This window comes from Arachis hypogaea, chromosome 16 (assembly GCF_003086295.3).
Source record: "Arachis hypogaea cultivar Tifrunner chromosome 16, arahy.Tifrunner.gnm2.J5K5, whole genome shotgun sequence".
NCBI lineage: Eukaryota > Viridiplantae > Streptophyta > Magnoliopsida > Fabales > Fabaceae > Arachis > Arachis hypogaea.
Window position 1 is genome coordinate 138,421,158 of NC_092051.1, and position 7,212 is coordinate 138,428,369.

Below are 7,212 nucleotides of genomic sequence, written 5' to 3' on the forward strand. Positions count from 1 at the left end.
TTGGCAAAATTTCGAGAAAAGGCCTTAGGACAAATGGAAATAGAAGAACTTAAACAAGTTCAGCGGATCAATAAACCAACTCAATCAAAAGAAGACGACCAGGAGGACATTTTTTAATCAACAAAATGATCGACAAGGAACTTATACCCTTAAAGCACTACTAGGCAAAGAATTATGACTCGAAGATGTTCTCCTTCTTCCACTCACAAGATTTTTTCTACACCAGGTTTTGCTTGGAGGAGTTTTTAAGGCACTTTCATCCTATACCTTCTATATTAAAAGGGTAATCCTCAATAAAGAGTATATTATTTTTAACTTCATCATTCTTTATTTTTATTCATGCCTTTAGTTCGGCTACTGTTTATGCTCTACACATATTATAGCAAACTAATATTAAAGTCGGCATACAAAAACAAACCGACAGTTATAAGTCAGAACCAATCTAACAAACCGACAACCATAAGTCGGAATCAATGCAACAAACTAACACCTATAAGTTGGAATCAATCCAAACAAATCGACACCTATAAGTTGGAATCACTTCAAACAAACTGATAATTATAAGTTTGAATCAATCAAAGCAAACCGACACCTATAAGTCAGCGTCAGTCCAACAAACAATCACCTAGAAGTCGGCATCAGTCCAACAAACAATCACCTATAAGCTCGTTCAAAAATATATTGAAATAAGTAACCCATTTTCCAATGACAAGCTTGTCCAATTTTATTTTCAAGATTATCAGGTTGATCTTGGGGGCTAATAATCATATCTCCGAATTATAACACAACCGCGTCTCTTCTATATCCTGCCGAGTTATAACTCATTGACATAAAAGCTCAACCTACTTCTCTTAAAAATAAACAGGTCAAGCTTGGGGCTGTGATCTGGTCATTATAACTCGGCGGATACAAGTTATAATTTGGAGATTAGGTCTGATCCATCTGTATAAGTCGGCCACATAAGCTATAGCTTGGCCACTTGCAAATTCAAAACAGAGCAGTTCGTGATCCATCTGTATAAGTTGGCCGCGTGTGCTATAACTTGGCCACGTACAGCAAATTCAAAAAAGAGAACGGTTACCTGCTGATAACCCTAAAAAGACCTTTTCAAAGTAGCCACCAAACGATTCTCTGCGAGATTCTCGGACCGTATCCATGCCTCATATCTTGGAATGAGGAGAACATACCACAATCAAGTCATATACAAATCTTATATAAACAGAACCAAATAAACATAGCAGGATAAGTACACAGAGAACTCGCCCTTTTATTTTCTCTTTCAAAGAAAGCTAAAACACTCTTTCTTACTTGAGCGTTGGAGTCTCTTTGCAGGTCCCAACCTCCTCTGGTGTTCCTCGACGGCTAAAGTATAGCTCGGTGTCTGTGCTCTTAGGGCAGAAAACTCCATACACACGGAAGAAGGAATTATACCTCGGTACTAGAAGGAGTTATACCTCGGCTCAGATTACTAGACAGGAACACAAATATTATCTAAGTCTCTAATCAAACAAACATTACATGCAAAAATCAAATTACAACTTACAAGTAAAATGGAAAAATATTCTAGATACAATAACAAAAGTATCATTTATAAAAAGTCTAGTAAATCAAAATTTATAAATATTCTAGATAAGATTCAATTATCATTTTCATCATTTTGTAAGTGAATGACATTATATGAACTAATGCTCCCGAGTTAAGTGAAGCATGCGAACTTTTCAATTTTTTAATTTGACTACTCGTCTTTTTTGGAGAGTTAAACAAGTCGATATGCACTGTTGCCACTCCTATATTCTTGTGTCCGAAGATAAGAGATGTGATCAAGTAAAGGCATCTTTTGCTACCTCTTTATACTAGCAATACAATGAGTTTACTACAAAAAAAATATTACATTTAAAACATTTATAGCTACATAATATTTAAACATTTTATTCAAACATTTTATAAAATTATTCAACCTTGCAACAAAATTAAGAGAAATTAATCAATTACAAACATATAATATATCTTGTTATAAAAAAACTAGGTCACCGATTCTGCTTTGGAGTTATGAAATGACCTTAAAGAATGATTCCAACATGGTAATGGTCCAAAAATTTTTGAGATTAAACGTGAATGGGTGAATTTACGTCAAGGAACTATGTCAGTTTCATAGTATTTCACAAAAATTAAGATCCTTTGAGAAGAATTGAACTCTTACCGTCCAATTCAATGCAATTGTGGTGATGCGAGGCCTTTACATGAATTCTACCAAACTGAATATGTTCATTGTTTTCTAATGGGATTAGACGATTCGTACGCTTAAGTCTGTGGTCAAATCTTGTTAATGGAACCTCTTCTGGCCATTAACAAAGTCTTGTCCCTAGTTGTGCAAGAAGAGAAGCATCGTGCAATTGGAGCTCCTCCTTCCTCATCTCAGATGGCTTTCTTGGCAAGAAATTCTAACACTCCTTTACCACATGGCAGAGGTAGAGGTTTTTCCAAGAAAGATTGCCCACTTTGTTGTCATTGTGGCATTCTTGGACACACAGTGGATAAATGCTTCAAGATTCATGGATTTCCGCCAAGCTACGGTAGAGGAAGAGGATCACAAAGCTACGACGCAAAGCAATCAGCACACAATGCAATTGCTGGAGTGTCGGTTGAAGCAACAAATCAATAGCAACCTTCAAATTCAGCTTTTACACTGAGTGCAACTCAGATCCAGAAGCTCATGCACTTACTCAATAATCGGAATATTCAGAAAATTCCCTCAAATGCAGCAACACAAGTCAGCACACTAGCAGATATAATCCTAAACACTTCACTCACAAGGTCAAAGTTATCTAAACACGATTGGGTTTTGGATAGTGGTGCCATAATCCATATTGCATGTGACTTCTATTTCATTCAATTCATTCTTTACAACATTACTCTGTTTCTCTCCCAAATAATTCGAAATTTAAAGCAAATTTCATAGGTTCAATACTTCTCCATGCAAATATCACCTTGCATAATAATGATCTTTATGTGCCCGAGTTCAATGTCAACCTTTTATTAGTCTCTTCCTTTCTATCAAACACCTCATTGTACGTCACTCTTAGCTCACTTGATTTTACAATTCAAGACATCAAGACATCAAGACATCGAAGATGATTGAGAAGGGTGAGCTACATGAAGGACTTTACATCCTCAAGGCAGCAACTCCCCCAATCCTCTACCAATAAAGTCTCACTATATCAATTTGTGTAATTCTCAACTTTGGCAATTGGCATACACGTTTAGGCCATGCATAAAATAAAATCATTGAGTTTATAGTTTCTAATTTTTATTTACAAAATGTTAATTCATTAGATGTGTCATGGCTCAAAATGAGTCATGACTAGTGTCCAGGAAAATTATTCCCTAGGCAAGCCTAACCAATTCGAATATAAGCTAAATAAGAGAGTTGTAAATATTTTTAATAACTTTACAAGTACTAGAATGAATAATTATATATTATTTTAACAAAAACATAAAATGGATCAATACGATTAGATCCTACCTGTGACATATGGAGCATATGACGTCTAGGAACTCAACAAAAATTAAGTACCCATTATAATTCATTACTCTTGAATGGAAAGGCTCACATATTCTTTCAGCGAGACTTTTTCCCTTCCCTTTCCATCGTTGTCATTTTTTCTATTGAGAGGTATACCTTCTCTATAACCATCATCTCCATATGGAAAGAATAAAGGGTATTGTAAACCCAAATAGGATGGATTAAGCTAATTAATGCGTTGTAATCTTCCACTTTGAGTCTCAACCATAATATCTTTATCGGTCTTGTCTATATCAAAGTCACTCATAATTAATGTTGCAACCTCATTGGCAGAAGGTAAATTATACCTTCTACCATCCTTTCCCCTCTTTCCTAAGAGTCTTAACTTAACATCACGTATAGATTCAGACTCGATCGACTCCCTAACCATACGAAATGATTTGACCAATATATTGTGCTCGTCAAGCATGTTCTTTAAGTCAATAACAATATCTTCATGTATGGCATTGTTCTTATCCCCCTACAAATTTAACCAATTATATATATGCTCAGAATATGTATAAAAATAATATCGGTGTTGAAATGTTTTTTTGTTCTCTCATCATACCAAAAAAGAGCATAACAAAACTAACATTCATGCACTGCATCACCAATACTGTAGTATTCTGAAAATAGAATCCTTTCATGTATTAATTACCTTGTAAACATTCAATGGTTAACGCCAATCATTAGTTCATGAATCAGAACTTTATGTTTTATATTAGAGAAAAGGATAAATAGGTCATTGACCTTTTGTCCCGCGGACATTTTCGTCCCTGACCATTGAAAAATACTTTTAAGTCCCTGACCTTCACAAAACTCGGACGGATCAGTCCCTTGGTCAACGGAAAATGCTTGTCACGCGTACGCGTCACCTGGAAAACTTCCCTCTCACGCGTACGCGTGTGTTACGCGTACGCGTCGCCATGAATTTAACAATACCTCATTTTTTCATGATTTATCCACTTTGCATGTTTTTTTTTTCATTTCTTTCAAGCCATTCTTGCATTCAAAACTTTAAATCACTCAAACAAACATATCAAGACATCGAATAGAAGAAAAGTAAGAATGATACAGCCTCTACATGATTAAAGAAAGTTACAATGATGAAACTGTTAGTAACATTTTTCGTCGATTTTTTTTTATTTTTTGCATCATCATAGCCTTGCATTATACATCAAAATGTTAATTTAGTATTCTTTTACATTGTACTCTTATTCCAGTACTCTCAATAATTTTATTCTTAATATTATTTTGGAATTCAACGTTTATGATTATGTTATTACCTATGATAAAATTTTTATTTAATTTGTCTTTTTTAATGTGATCATAATTTATATTATAAAAAAATTACACTAAAATATAGTACACGAGAATTACAATTATAAAAGAGAGTACTAAAAATATTTATCTTGACAATGATGAAAATAAATCCAAAAGTTTTTTATGATATTTTTATATAGATATTTTTAATACTCTTAATATTCTTTTTTAGTACGCTATAATTTTACTATTATTATTCTATACAAAAAATAATAGGTAAAAAATGTATATAAACAAAAAAAACTAAACCTACGTTTGATGCTTCAAACGCTAAGCTAAACACACCCTAAATTGCTAAATTTAATTTACTTTTCTATCATTCGATGCCTTGATATGTTTGTTTGAGTGATTTAAAGTTTTGAAGGCAAGAATGGCTTGAAAGAAATGGAAAAAAAACATACAAAGTGGAGAATTCATGAAGAAATGAGGTATTGTTAAATTCATGGCGACGCGTACGCGTGAGAGGGAAGTTTTCCACACGACACGTACGCGTGACACACGCGTACACGTGAGAGGGAAGTTTTCCAGGCGACACGTACGCGTGACACACGCGTACACGTGAGAGGGAAGTTTTCCAGGCGACGTGTACGCGTGACAAGCGTTTCCGTTGACCGAGGGGCTGATCCGTCTGAGTTTTGTGAAGGTCAGGGACTTAAAAGTATTTTTCAATGGTCAGGGACGAAAATATCCGCGGGACAAAAGGTCAGGGACATATTTGTCCTTTTCTCTTTATATTAATATATAACTAATTGATGATATGTCAAAACTATTACCATTTGATTGTCTCCCCATATGTGGTCTTGCATTTTTTATAGTCTTGACCCTCTTGGTTTGATCTGTTATGGTTACTAAGTATAGGTCAAAGTACCTTTTTAAACTGTTGTTGCACTGCATCTTATAAATGACTAACTCATACACTACTCTTATAAAAAAATAAGGAACAAATTGCGATACCTCTAGCATGAAGAATGCAGGTTATTGAATTCACTTCTAACTGATCTACATCTTTTGAAGTTGCTATTGTGATATGTGAATTACTCATATACCGTGTGGTTAGCATAGAGTCCTGGTGTGAAACTTCTTTGTTTGATGTTTGTACACCTGAAATATTTTCATAGGATTGACAATGTTAGCATTAAAAATGTGGCATCGGTCGTGTGCAAATCTGGACCAACCTTTCAACCTTGTAAGGTATTAGATATATACCAATATGAGTTTGACTCAGTTTTCTAACATTTGTCAATGTTGAACCAGAACCTGCATAAATGGAATTTAATCATATTATATTTATATGTTATGTATATAATGCTTTAGCCGATTTGTTCCAATGTAAAACCAAGAAACAAAATTAAACATTACTTCTCCTAGAATGTTCAGAATTAGCATCTCTTCTTGCCTTTAGCCTTGCCATCTTTTCCTTTCTAGCCTTTCTTGTAGCTTCTGCAATTTATTAATAATTGTATCTTTCGATCAAATATGAATAATAGCAAAGCAATATCCCATATAATCATTAATCACACTCATCACTCACACAAAAAACACCCTAACCATGTAAATTTTTCACTCAATATAACACAGATCAACAAGTATTACTTGCCCAAATTGGTGTCTTTTTCATTTAATTTGTCATAATCTCACTCAAGACTCCACTATTCTTTTGTGTAAAATGAAGCATATAAATTGTGTCTTTATGATTTTCTTAGTGAAATATATTCCTTTGTGAATATTATTCTCTTGATCTATGAATAGGAATCACGAAAAGTAAACAAAATCTGACTTCCATTGCTAATGCATTCTTATATACTTCATTTTCACTCTCGTTATTTATCTATATGACAATTTCACAAGAAAATTTTGGAGAGATATTGTTGAACACTATTTATTAGGCAATTTGTATAGCATTACATGTTGTTTATGATGTGTGTTGCAATGAATTTGATGCCATTTCAATAGAAAGTCCACATATTATTTGGGTACTGCATGCATTGCTAAGTGTGTCTTTGGTGTAAGTCAGCTTCATTGGTGGATTGTTATTTTCCTTATTCTCTTGTGTACTACATCTTGGTGTCTAGTTATGTCCTATACTCATGCCTACACCAGAGTTTGTATTAATCGAGACTTTATGTATACTCAGTGGTAAAATAATAATCCATAAACATGTAGACTCACCTGAATATTGACTATCCTGGTTAGGCTAGTCATCAGTTGCTCTGCTTTGCATATTTCTCTGAAATAGATTTGGTGGACGACCTTGCTCTTCATTGTAACAATAATCCTCAACATCCCTTTTATTTTTAGCACATTTCCATCCGTGGTGACCAAAGAAA